This window comes from Anabrus simplex, chromosome 2 (genome assembly GCF_040414725.1).
Source record: "Anabrus simplex isolate iqAnaSimp1 chromosome 2, ASM4041472v1, whole genome shotgun sequence".
Classification (NCBI taxonomy): Eukaryota; Metazoa; Arthropoda; class Insecta; order Orthoptera; family Tettigoniidae; genus Anabrus; species Anabrus simplex.
Genome location: NC_090266.1, coordinates 474,387,820 through 474,401,636, shown reverse-complemented (window position 1 = coordinate 474,401,636; position 13,817 = coordinate 474,387,820).

The window sequence follows — 13,817 nt, the reverse complement described above, 5'->3', positions numbered from 1 at the left end:
GTTAATGTGGTACATTGTGGGTGCGCCTGCAAAGAGCAATAAGCCCTATCACCTTGGGACGAGAACACGATTTACAATATATTACTTACTATTATTCTACCTGTGAGCGGGCCTTTTTATCCACAAACAAACAAGTTACTAAAAGGAAGGTCTTCTATTCAGGGGCTCCCGGGTTCGGTTCCTGGTCAGGACGTGGATTATGACACCAAATGGTTATTTAATTTCGTTTTACAATTTGCTTTACATCGCACAGACACTGATAGGTCTTATGTGACGGCGGGATAGGAAAGGCCTAGGAGTGGTAAGGAAGCGACCGTGGCCTTAATTAAGGTACAGCTCCAACATTTGCCAGGTGTGAAAATGGGAAACCGCGGAAAACCATCTTCAGGGCTGCCGACAGTGGGGTTCGAACCCACTATCTCCCGCGTGCAAGCTCGCAGCTGCGCGCCCTCTAACTGCACGATATGGGTAATTCCTCTGGTTCGCGGACAGGGTGTTTGTGCTCGTCTCAATGCACTTCTCTTTATCTACAGACAACCTACCATACCATCAACAAGCACAGAAACGCGCAACGGTGATTGCATCCCTTCAAGTAGGATTGGCGTCGGAAAAGGCAACCGGGTGTTAAACTCGACCAAATCACACAAAACCCGACTCAAAGGAAACTGATGAAAATGCGAGGAAAGGAATATTCAGACAAACACACTCACCCAGTCCCGAGTTAAAAAATTAACCAGACGTGACCAAAATTTCCTATCGTGCTGGGAATCGAGCCCAGGCTCTCCGAATCGAAGGCCACGACGCTAACCATTGAGCTAAGGAGCACGGATTTAAGGGAGTTAATTAAAATGGCATTATAAAGTTACTGTGTATCGAATAGTACAAGTGCCTAGGTTCCTCCACGCAGTCCTCGCTCAGAAATCATCACTGTGAGACAATGTTATACTCGTAACATGGATACATTTCTCCCAATATGTAAAATAAAAAAGAAACTGATGAAGGGATCGCTTCCGTAGCAATATCGTTGGAGAGCAGAGACAATATAAAGGCAAAGCGAGAGGGAAGCAAGGTTTCAAATCGGCCACAACTGTCACTCAGATAAAATATCACTTGCACTTTAGGAGCTGTAGGAGGCGGGAGTAAGGGGTTGAAAGAGGGTCTCACTCCTACCCTTTTCCACTCTGTGGCGATGAAAAACTTCACCAGCGTAAGCGGAAGTAAAAGAGGGATGAAGAGAGAAAAGGATGAAAGAATGAAGGAAAGGAAAGCGAGAAACAGTCTTCAATATAGGAGCAGGGTGACAGCGGCAGTTCGCTGTTATGGCCATCTCCATACGATTCAAGGGCTAAATGGACGAAGCACTTCTTGATGAAACTGAAAAAGCGGGACGACACGGCACGGCGCTGCGGTTAAGTTCTAACAGGTAGCCAAGTATAGGCGAGTTTACTGGAAATCTAACGGTGGAATGTAATTTAAGATAATTTTAGCTACAAAATATCAACCTACAGGCGTAATTTACTTTTGAGTTGCAATACTTATGGAGATTCCAGGATATGGCACAAGTTCTGCTGGTCATATTGTATGCAGGTCCTGCATGCGTCTTCATTTAGCAAGTCACTGAATGTCTTCGTTCCGAGCTACGGGGAGCTCAAACAGTAAGTCCCAGTAATTACACTAGTATCACAAATTATCGAAGGACATTAACCATCTCCGTAGAGGCAAAGAATATCCTTGAGTAGCGGAAGGTGAAGACTTTCACAGTCTGTAAACTCGGCACGAAATAGAATAATGCTCCTTTTTTTTTTTTTTTTTTTTTTTTGCTAGTTGCTTTACGTCCTACTTACACAGACGGGTCTTATGGCGACGATGGGGTAGGAAACGCCTAGGTGTTGGAAGGAAGCGGCCGTGGCCTTAATTAAGGTGCAGCCCCAGCATTTGCCTAGTGTGAAAATGGAAAACCACGGAAAACCATCTTCAGGGCTGCCGACATTGGGATTCGAACCCACTATCTCCCGGGTGCAAGCTCACAGCCGCGTGCCCCTGACCGCACGGCCAACTCACCCGGTGTAGAATAATGTAGTTAGCTCAACGTCTGGCTACCTTTGCCCCCAGGTATTAATTTGGTAGTCATTTCTGGCGAAGGGTGAGTGAACCTGACAGCCATTTGACTCTTCAGAAGTAGAAATCTCGTTTCGAGATTTCCTGACGGGGAATCAAACCCTCGTCCTTTCGGATGAAGCCAGCATACCATATCCACCTTGCCTAGGCGGCCCCTATGTAGGATACAGGAATATAAAATGAGAGTAATGCTGATATTTACTTGCAATGCTGATCTCATTTCCTTATATATGATCGTAAATATCTCAAACAAAGTGTGTCACACCAGCCCATCTCCGGCTGCATAGGTAAATGGTCAGCGAGGGGGCCTTTGGCCCAAGGGGCCTCGTGTTCGATACCCGACCTGGTTGGGAAAATTTTAATTCGGTAATTCCGATGGTTCGGGAGCTAGATGTTTGTGCCGTCTTGAACATTAGAAAGATTACGTCCCCTATCAGGCGTATATTCGGAAGACTTGCGTCAGGCTACACGCCATTATCGTAACAGACATTAGGGCCCACAATGTCATAATTTTGAAGAATATACCAGCATTCCAGTTCGTGTGAGAATATATCCGTGAAAGTACCTACATTAAATTCTTTGTGCGAGTATTATTTTAAGTCACATACTTAGAACATCACGTCATCTCACTTACAACATAATAGTAATGAATTTGGCTCAGATCTCACAGCTGATCATTCTTAAAGAACCATTGTTTTCCCATTTCTTTAAAAAAAAAAATATATATATATAACCTTAACCCCAGTTCATTGAAACAGGCCAGAAACGAGGCTACTAAAACACAAATTCTTCTTCTTCTACCGCTTTTCCCACACCTGTGGGATCGCGGCTGCGAACCGTGTCGCACATGTGGATTTGGTCGTGTTTTACGGCCGGATGCCTTCCTGACGCCAACCATATATGGAAGGATGCAATCAATATTGCGTGTCTCTGTTGTGGTTGATAGTGTAGTGTTTTTCTGAAAACGAAGAGGAAAGTGTTGGAACAAACACAAACATCCAGTCTCCGAGCCAGAAGAATTAATCAAACACGATTAAAATCCCCGGCCTGGACCCGGGCCCTCTGAATCAAAGGACTAAACGCTGACCATTAAGCCAATGAGTTGGACACCACTATAATGCAGATTATCAGGTGGATATCACTTTCGTAGTATGACGACGATCCAACAGTACTCTGCTCATGAAATAGCAAAGCAAAGTGATCTTCGTACACGCTGTGAAGGCTCTTGGAGGAGTGGAAGGTAAAGGCTTCCACTATCCGTAACCTCGGCACTTCATGGGGTAGAGTGGTTAGCTCTAAGCTCGGCCGCTTTTGCCTCCCCCCCCCCAGGAATTAACCTGGTACTCATTTTTAATGTAGGCTGAGTGAACCTCATGGCCATATGCACCTCCGGAAGTGAAAATATCACTTCTTAAATTTTTCGACTTCCTGACGGGTATTCGAACCCACGTCCACCTGGGCGAACCAAGCACGCCTTTACCGCCTCGGGCAGGCAACCCCTCATGAAATAGTAATAATAATAATAATAATAATAATAATAATAATAATAATAATAATAATAATAATAATAATAATAATAATAACAATAATAACCATACATTGCTGGTCCTAGCTGCAGTTGAACTTAAAAGAACGAAACGGAACAGAACTGGTCACAGACTGAGAAAACCAAGTGGATCGGTGGAAAAGACGGCTTTGGATTTTAACCCCCAAGGTGCCCAAAGTAGAGGTCGCCAAATAAAGATGTGGTAAAGAACTCTGGAAATAGAAACCTTTGAAATGGGCAAGACTTAGCTGCTGTATCTAAAGTAACTTCATGGATTTATCGCTTTATTCACCTAGTCTCTCTGTTCTAACGAGCAGCCGCAGGGTTTATGATTAATTATAAACATTTCGGAATTCAGATGATTAAGGAAAGGATTGATTTCATCCATCTCATTCAACGTAAATGTTACACAGGCAAGTACTCGGTTGGATGTAGAGACTGATGCTTTAGTGGAGAGCAAGACCAGATTTTTTTCTACGTCGCACCGACACAGATAGGTCTTATGGCGACGATGGGATAGGGCAGGACTAGAACTGGGAAGGAAGCGACCGTGGCCTTAAGTAAGGCGCACCCCAATCATTTTCCTGGTGTGAAAATAGGAAACCACGGAAAACCATTTTCAGGGCTGCCGAGTGAGGTTAGGCCAGTTTTAGATACTGATGTACTGTAAATTAGCGTTCGGTTTCCCGTTAATTAATGCATAGTTCTTTGCAATCGTGATTATTTCTATATTTCACTACAATTCATCGATATCAACGTGTAGATTACATTTCAAGAATAATTCTTTAATTAATGGTTCCTCAGAATAATACGTCAAAAGTAAATCTTCAATTAATGGTTCCCCAGAACAATACGTCAAAGTAAACAAAGACAACTAGCCTCAGGGCAGTGAAGAGCCCTGGAAAACTGGTAAGTAAAGACCACTACTATCTTTAACTTGGATACTAGAAGTAGCCCGGAAAGTTTAGCTCTGGGCATAATCGCCTTTGAACACAATGAAGTATCTGGTACAGGTTTCTGTTCTAGGCTGAAGGAATCTCGAGACGTTGTGCCCCCAGTTATGGTATTCACATTTCTAACGCGGCCTCTAGATAAATCGAGAACGTCTGAAGTACATCGGCGAGTCAGTTCACAATGTGTACATTGGATCGTACCTGGTTTCATTTGTGTGCATGTGTGTGCTTCGGATCATCGAACTTGAGACATCAAGTGACACTACACCGACTCTCAGGTGAACAACGTTCTATTCATGTATACAGTGAATAGCATCCAGCACAAAGCGATAATATTAGTCACTTGTACGTGTCAGCATGTCTATAAGATTGCCTCCCTGGCCCAGTAGTTAGGGTGTTGTAGTAAGAATGTAAAGGAGAGGGCATATAAGTCTCTGGTAAGACCCAACTAGAGTATGGTTCCAGTGTATGGGACCCTCATCAGTATTACTTGATTCAAATACTGGAAAAAATCCAAAGAAAAGCAACTCGATTTGCTCTGGGTGATTTCCGACAAAAGAATAGCGTTTACAAAAATGTTGCAAAATTTGGGATGGGAAGACATGGGGGAAAGGAGACGAGCTGCTCGACTAAGTGTTATGTTCCGGGCTCTCAGTGGAGAGATGGTGTGGAATGACATCAGTACACGAATAAGTATGAGTGGTGTTTTTAAAAGTAGGAAGATGAAGATAAAGCTGGAATTCAAGAGGACAAATTGGGGCAAATATTCGTTTATAGGGAGGGGAGTTAGGGATTGGAATAACCAAGGGAGATGGTCAATAAATTTCCAATTTCTTGGCAATCATTTCAGAAAAGACTAGGAAAACAACAGATAGAGAATCTGCCACCTGGGGGACTTTCCTAAATGCAGATCAGTAGTGACTGATTGTGATTAAAATCCCTCCAAGTTCTATCACCAGCTCAGTCAATAGGTAGCTTCGTGAGGATTACTGAAGTACTATTCAGTAAAAAACGTCTACTTTCATCTCTGAAACCGGAGATGAGATTGACGTACTCTTCATCTACGTAGGGGATGTAGTGAATAAATGGGGCGGAGGAGATTAAAATGTGTAACGTAGAATCGTGAAAGTAAATATTTTTAATGAGCCTTCCTAGAATTAGTGTGAATGGTCAAAAATATTCGAAGGAAATCAAAACACTAATTTTTAACAGAAATATTGTATGCAAATGAAATTAGAAAAGTTATACAGACCTTAATAACCTAATACGGATCTCTATAAACTGTTTTCTGCCACGCATTATTAACATCAGACGGCTGAAACCATATCCCATGAAGAATTTTTGGAAAACTGCACATCAGGTCCCAGCTGCAGTTGAAAGTAAAAGACGAAAATTGAAGCGAATTGGTCACAGACTGAGAAAATCAACTGGATCAGTGGGAAAGACGGCTTTGGTTTGAGATCCCCGAGGGGCCTAAAGTAGAGGTCGTCCAAGAAAGGTGTGGTAAAGTACTTACTCTAGAGACAGAAACCTCTGAAATGGGCAAGGCTTGGCAGGAGATTAATTCATTGTCAAATCGAAGACCGCTCCGGAGATATTTCAGGGATGCCGTATGTGCAGTGGGAACAAGAGGAAGCACAGTATGTCAGTTTAGGTATCCCAAACTAACATCAACAACGCCTTAGAAATGCAACTCCACACTATCAGTGATGTGAAACTAAACTTGCAACTAAAAACCTAAAAGAAAATTACTCGACAACCTTGCTAAAAGGTTTGGTCAAATCTTCTCCTTTATGTCATTTCATCATGCAAAGTTATTCAAACACCGTTCAGTGCACGTATAACACAGCTAACTACAATCGTGTGACTCTGAAAGCAATCATAGCAACCCTCCTTATTATTACCCTCATTGTATCGTCATTATATCCTAATCATCGACAATAATTCTACAATAGCTCTATAGTTAATAAATTTCACCTTCAACTAGTTAGTAGTTACATTAGTATTAACTTATATATTATTCAGTTATTAATTTTATGATGTACTTCGATTGTTATTTACTCCCTATTCATCAAGAATTTTTCATTAAATGTCATTGCACTTTATGTATTACCGATTACTCTCTTATTTACCATATCGGTTGATTCATTAGCAGTAAATAATTAGTAATATTTATATTTTGTGCAGTAAAAATACGAAATATTTTATATTGTTAAATGAAGAGAGCCCAGAGCTCTACCTTCGCTACATTATGAAGACACAAATACTGTCAATAAATAAATAAAAATAATATCATTGCAGTCAATCCAGTACATTTTATTGAATGACAAATCTGGAACTCATTCGATTGAAACTGATTACTTTGCTTCTTTATAAAGAACAATCAGTGCAGGTCTGAAGTGTCTAGAAGAATGTGTGAAAATTGGGCACAACCATAATTGCGCACTCGCCTATATGTGCGTCAACTCCGCACACATCAAGGTTTGAACACAGGGTTTGTGACAATCCCCCCTTCACACACACACGCTGTGTTGTGATTCATTTCCAAACTTCAGATGCAATGAATCTGCCAAATACTTCCACTGGCCAAGGTCGGTCGACTGCAGGGCTCTAGTTTACTCATTGTCAACACGTTACTCGTAGCACCTCGTGTATAATTACAATCAGCGCTCTTTACAGTGTTAGAAATCATTCAGACCGAGAACGGAAAACTATGAGCTATTATTGATGGACATTCATATCCTGATTTTCGAGAGCGAAAAGATTGTGTCTACAGGAAGGATCGAAAATTTGCTCAACGGTAAAAATAACAAGATTTTATGAATGAAATGAAATTGCGTATGGCTTTTAGTGCCGGGAGTATCCGAGGACAAGTTCGGCTCGCCAGATGCAGGTCTTTCAATTTGACACCCGTAGGCGACCTGCACGTCGTGATGAGGATGAAATGATGATGAGGACGACACATACATCCAGCCCTCGTGTCAGCGAAATTAACCAATTATGGTTAAAATTCCCGACCCCGCCTGGAATAGAACCCGGGACTCCTGTGACCATAGGCCAGCATGCTAACCATTTAGCCTAGGAGCCGGACATTTTATGAATTAAAAACATCAGTGTTTACCTGATATTACAAATCTTGAAGTGAAGACGGTCCTGGGCAATGCAAAGAATGGGGCAAGGGAAGAAAGTGATTCATTATCCGCATCGTATTCAGAGGAACTGGTACCTCTACACTCCAGGGGCTATGAGTAGGTCACAGAACTGCCACACTGTTCGTTTGCTAAGTGCCCGTTGTATCGCCACAGGAACCAGATTAAAGATTATCGAACTGAACTCTGTAACAAGAAGGAAAGACATTTTGAATATGAGAAACGGATCAAAGCATGTAAAGCATGTAAATTGTGAGAGGAATCAGAAGGCCTGTAAGTCAGACTGTACAAATGTTTTAGGAGTTTTCAGGCTAATATCCAGTATGCAGAAATGTCACTCGCACAAGTCTGAATGACAAAAGCCCTCGTTTGGTGTGCAGAATTGTCTCTGCTCGAAATTATCTCTGTATGGAATTGTCAGGATACCTTCCAGATGTGCTCCCTGTACCGAGGTGGAATGCCTGCTAAACCTCTTTCATTGTACATTACAATCTTGCCCTGAGGAAGAATTTATGTTCATATATATTTTCAATTATTGACTCACGAATTGCAGTGTATATTCTGTTAGTGTCTGTGACAAGAAAGAAAGAAAGAATATTTGTGTTCGTGGGTCAGGTGTAGCTATTGACGCTGACTCATAATGACCAATTACTAAGTAAGAGCGATGGTTAAACTCAGCGTGAAATAAGCAGTCGCTGCAACAAGAGTTACAGGCATTGAATGTTCTTAAAATTATGTATTTTACTGCTCCATAAACAAATTTGTATGTAACTATTAAGTTAGAAAGTGCTTGAGATTGTCACCTGATACGACCAGCTTTCAACACACACCTCCATTTGGTTTCCTTCGCGTTGAAATGGCTTACCCTAAAACATAACTGTAACAGGAAGTCTTCCAAAAAAGAACTGAAGTAAATGAAGTATGAAATTGAGGGAGGCCATAAATAATAAAATCGTGCCGTTGGTAGGTTGGTGCGGTGATAACATCGCAAGTCCGAGCTAATTTAACGGTGCGCCGTACGGTTCCCACAAGCAAGCGAGCTAAACTTAGGGAATTATTAAAGTAACAATTTTTGAATCTACTAGTGGTCGATCTGAAGCAAAAAGAACACAGGAAGTACGTATAAAAGGGAAGAGGAAGAAAAAATGGGCTGGGGAAAGAGATAAAAGGAAAAGAGATGGTGAAAACAGGAGGGGCAGTCTGGAGTTAAGAATGAATGAGCGAAGGAAGGAAGGTAGGAGGGAAGGAAAGTAAGAAATACGGAAAGGTAATGGAAGCAGAACTGGAGTAAGGATGATATGAATGATTTAAAAAGGAGAGAAGGATGGAAAAAGATGAAGAAGAAGAAGAAGAAGAAGAAGAATAAGAAGAAGAATACAATATACAATTGGCTTTACGTCGCAACGACACAGAGATGTCTTATGGCGACGATGGGATAGCAGCCCCAGTACTTACCTTTTGTGAAAATGGGAAACCACGGAAAACCATCTTCAGGCCAGCCGACAGTGGAGTTCGAACTCACTATCCCCCGAATGAAAGCTCACAGCTGCGCGTCACTAACCGAACGGCCAACTCGCCCGGTGAAAAGAAGAAGAGGAAAAAGAAGAGAATGGACTGGGGAAAGCAATGAACTAAAAAGAAGGAATGAACATAAGAATATTCTTCTTCTTCTAGGTGTTTAACGACACATTAACTTACACAAGTTTTCGGCGACGATGGTATAGGAAGGACTAGAGCTAGAGAGGAAGCGACATCAGTCTTAATATTTAGATACAGGCTTTTAGGCTTGCGATTACTGTGGGGTTCGAACCCGCCATCTACCGAATAAAAGCTTACAGTTACACACGCCTTACCGAGTAGCCAACTCACTCTGTAACTGACATAAGAAAAGAAAGAGAATACGACGAAGGAAATAAAAGAAGGAAAAAGAAAGTAGCAAGGGGAGATAATTATTCCGATTATAATCGGAAGAAAACTGAATCAGAGAATGGGATGAAGGACATGTTTTATTGCAGGAAGACGAATGAGAAAAGAGAAATGAAAATAAGGAAGGCGAAAGAGAAGGAGGGACAGAATTGAGATAGAGATTAAGGAAGGGGGAGATAAGGAGGAACAGAAGGCATAAACAGATGAATGAAAGAAAGGCAGAAAATAAGGAGGAGCAGAAGGGAGAAAAAGATGAAGGAGTGAAAGGAGGAAGGCGGAAAGGAAGGAGGGAGAGAAATAACATTAGAGAAAAGTATGAAGGCAAGGGAGAAGGAAAGGAGGGAAGTATGAAAGAATTGAAGAAAGTGGGAATGGGAGGAAGGAAGGAAGGAAGGAAGGAAGGAAGGAAGGAAGGAAGGAAGGAAGGAAGGAAGGAAGGGAGACAGGAAGGAAGTAATGCAGGAAGTAAGAAAAGAAGGAAGCAAGGAAGGAAGGAAGGATAGAAGGAAGTAAACAAGGATTTAGGTTCATGTTTTCGGTCGACGAAATAGTGTGATCATTAACGAATCCGTAAATCTAGTACGACAGTTCATGCACATTTATCGAAACACTTTTAAGTACCAATCAGGTTTGCAATTATACGATTCAGCAACCTATAGAACTAATCCATGCAGGCACTGGCAAAGAATAAAATACAGGAAGGACGAAAGAAAGAAAGATGGAAAGAAAGCAGATCATGAACTGATGAAGGGAAAGGGGAAGAAGAAGGGAAGAAATAAAACATCAAATGGTCAAAGGTGGACAAGATACGGAAAGAGGGAAAAGGACGAACACAGAGGGGAATAAACATGGGGAACAACAGCCGATAACAAGAAAACCTAGTCGAAAATGACTCGTGGTTTACTATTGCTAAACTTTCAAATGAACTGGGAACGAGCGCATAGCTGGTAGTCAGGCGTAAAATAGCCCTCTCTCATTGCTTCCCATAAGCGTGACTGTCCTATTAAGGGCCCGACATTCAGCGGAAGGAAGAAGGAGTGTAGGGGTTGGATGTTAGCAGGCTGGAGGGGTGACCCATAACAGAAAGCAACATATAAATTGTTTCACTAAATTACTCCACCAAGTCTCAATTCCCCTAGGTATACGTCTACATAACGCAAGTTAGGCTCTAAAGGTCCACAGGGGGAGAAGGGGATTGTCTATGGGCTATATATAAATGCATTACGAACTTTCAACAATGCACCTGAGCCTTTATATACCCGTAACGTAATTTGAAGAGACAGTATCCATCATTTATTCATAGACATATCGTAAATCGATATAAAGTTCATTATACAGGGTCCAAATGTATGGTCGTATTGAGACATGGGGACGTAGTAGAAGAGGTCATTATAAATATACTGAAGATAAAAACCATCCCTCTATTTTAACGTTTTCGTTATGGACAAATGGGGTAAACGTAATCCAAATGATTTGTGCAATACTTTGTCCCTCTCAATAATAGGCCTATATACATTATACGCTACCGTGCACTTGGAGACTGCTCATTAACTCATGTTATAGGGCCTGTACTACGACAGACAGATCAAAATGCGGTTTATATTTATCAGTCTGCACATTTATCAGGAAGATAGATTGAAAACGCGTACTACGACCTTCGTTTATGTGCAGTCTGGGAGAATATTCTCGAGTTTAGCTATGCCGAAGTTGGAGAAGCAGTTAGCGCTCTTATCTGGGACTTTGCTCCTATCAGGGACGCTACTCTAAGAATCAAGATGGCTACACATGAAAATGAATCTATACCTGCGTGATGCTATACGAAAAATTATTTCTTATAATGTAATCTGTGTGTGTATTTATAAAATATAGCATGCTTCCTGACCAGCTACCACAGAATTTTTAAAGATTTCCCAAGCTAGGAAGTTGTTGCTACTGATTATATGATTTGCACGCAAGCAATTTAACAGTGCCCATCAGAGGTAGCCGTTGTCGTTACGGGAACATCGTTTCACGCTGCTACGCAGTTATTTATGGGTTCGAATCCCAATAGTCCGACAGTTTTTATCCTTCTAGATGTTAGTAGGTAGGGTACTAGAGGTGATAGTACACATTTCCTAATCATTAGAGTGCATGCATGTCAAAAGCTTGGGTTCTATTCCAGATCAATCCGGACGCACATACGGAGTAAATGTTCATGACGCTGGTCATGGTGATCCGTCCTTCGAATGAGGACGGTAAGTTTATATTTCTTTGACTTCATAACATAAATGCATTAAACTGTAGGAGTGCGAAAATACTTCATGAACATATACAATCCTACAGTACGCTACAACAAGGTTCATTTTCATTTACATAATAGCATAGGAAAATGAACGCAACGAACATTGTTTTGACGGGCTGCATATCCATTGTGGCTGGGAGAGGTGACCAGTCTTAAGGAGAAAAATAGATCGGAAGAGAATTGTGAGATATGAAGATTTCCTCGCGCACCGACGATAAATGAGAGTCTCTTGTCAATGCTTTTACTTGCACTTTAAACAAGTCCTGTTCAGTGAAAGATTCCAGCTTCCCAGCGATCCCTAAATAAGTAGAACCATGCGAAAATCATGGATTATTTATTATTATTATTATTATTATTATTAATAATAATAATAATAATAATAGTAATAATAACAATAATGTTATTTGTTTTACGTCCCACTAACTAATTTTTAAGGTCTTCGGAGACGCCGAGGTGCCGGAATTTAGTCCCGCAGGAGTTCTTTTACGTGCCAGTGAATCTACCGACACGGGGCTGTCGTGTTTGAGCACCTTCAAATACCACCGGACTGAGTTGGGGTTAGAAGGCCAGCGCCTTAACCGTCTGAGCCACTCAGCCCGGCATTATTATTATTATTATTATTATTATTATTATTATTATTATTATTATTATTATTATTATTATTATTATTATTATTATTATTATTATTATTATTATTGCTATTTGCTTTACGTCGCACCGTTAGAGATAGGTCTTATGGCGACGATGGGACACTAAAGGCCTAGGAATGGGAAGGAAGCGGACGTGGCCTTAATTAAGGTACAGCCCCAGCAGTTGCCTGGCGTGAAAATGGGAAACCACGGGAAACCATCTTCAGGGCTGCCGACATTGGGATTCGAACTCACTATCTCCCGGATGCCATTATTATTATTATTATTATTATTATTATTATTATTATTATTATTATTATTATTATTATTATTATTATTATTATTATTATTATTATTATTATTATTATTATTATTATTATTATTATTATTATCTAAAGAGGCATATAGTTTAAACTAAGTTTTCACAGACACACATACATACATACACACACACACACACCACACACACACACACACATACACACACGCAGGTCTTTTTTGTGCAGCCTTACGCGTGTGCTGTACCATGAGTAATATACCGTGCTTCGCTACGGTTTTAAATTGAAAGTTGTTCTTTCAAGTGTTAAGTTTTGGAGATACTACTGTTGGCTGAGCTTGTAGAAATACACACTCAGTTCCTACGTCAAGCGGTTTTCGGGGAATGATTATACATTTTCTTATCTAACGCCTATTTTATCCCCGTAGCTTACAGAAGAATTGGAATGCTTTAAAACCCTATCTGATGTAACATTTAGGATGTAAAAGCGATCAACCTGTGAAATTTAGATATTGTACGTCGAACAGTAATGTAGGAATGAACGTTCTTTAGGCGATGAATGTTTTAAAAATATTTCTTAAAATTGAGGACATAGAAGACCACTCTTCATGTAAAAGTTTAAGATCGTGCCTGAACCGGTTTCGGAAGAATGGATGTTGTGTTTTTTGAGTCTCAACCACCATCTAAACCCCTTAGGGTAGAAACATCTTGAGCGAGCTGGCTATGCGGTCAGGGGCGCGCAGCTATGAGCTTACATCCGAGAGATTGTGGGTTCGAACCCCACTGTCGGCAGCCATGAAGATGATTTTCCGTTGTTTCCCATTTTCACACAAAGCAAATGCTAAGGCTGTACCTTATTAAGGTCACGGCGCTTCATTTCGACTCCCAGCCCTTTCCTATCCTATCGTGGCCGTAAGACCTATCTTTGTCGGTGCGAC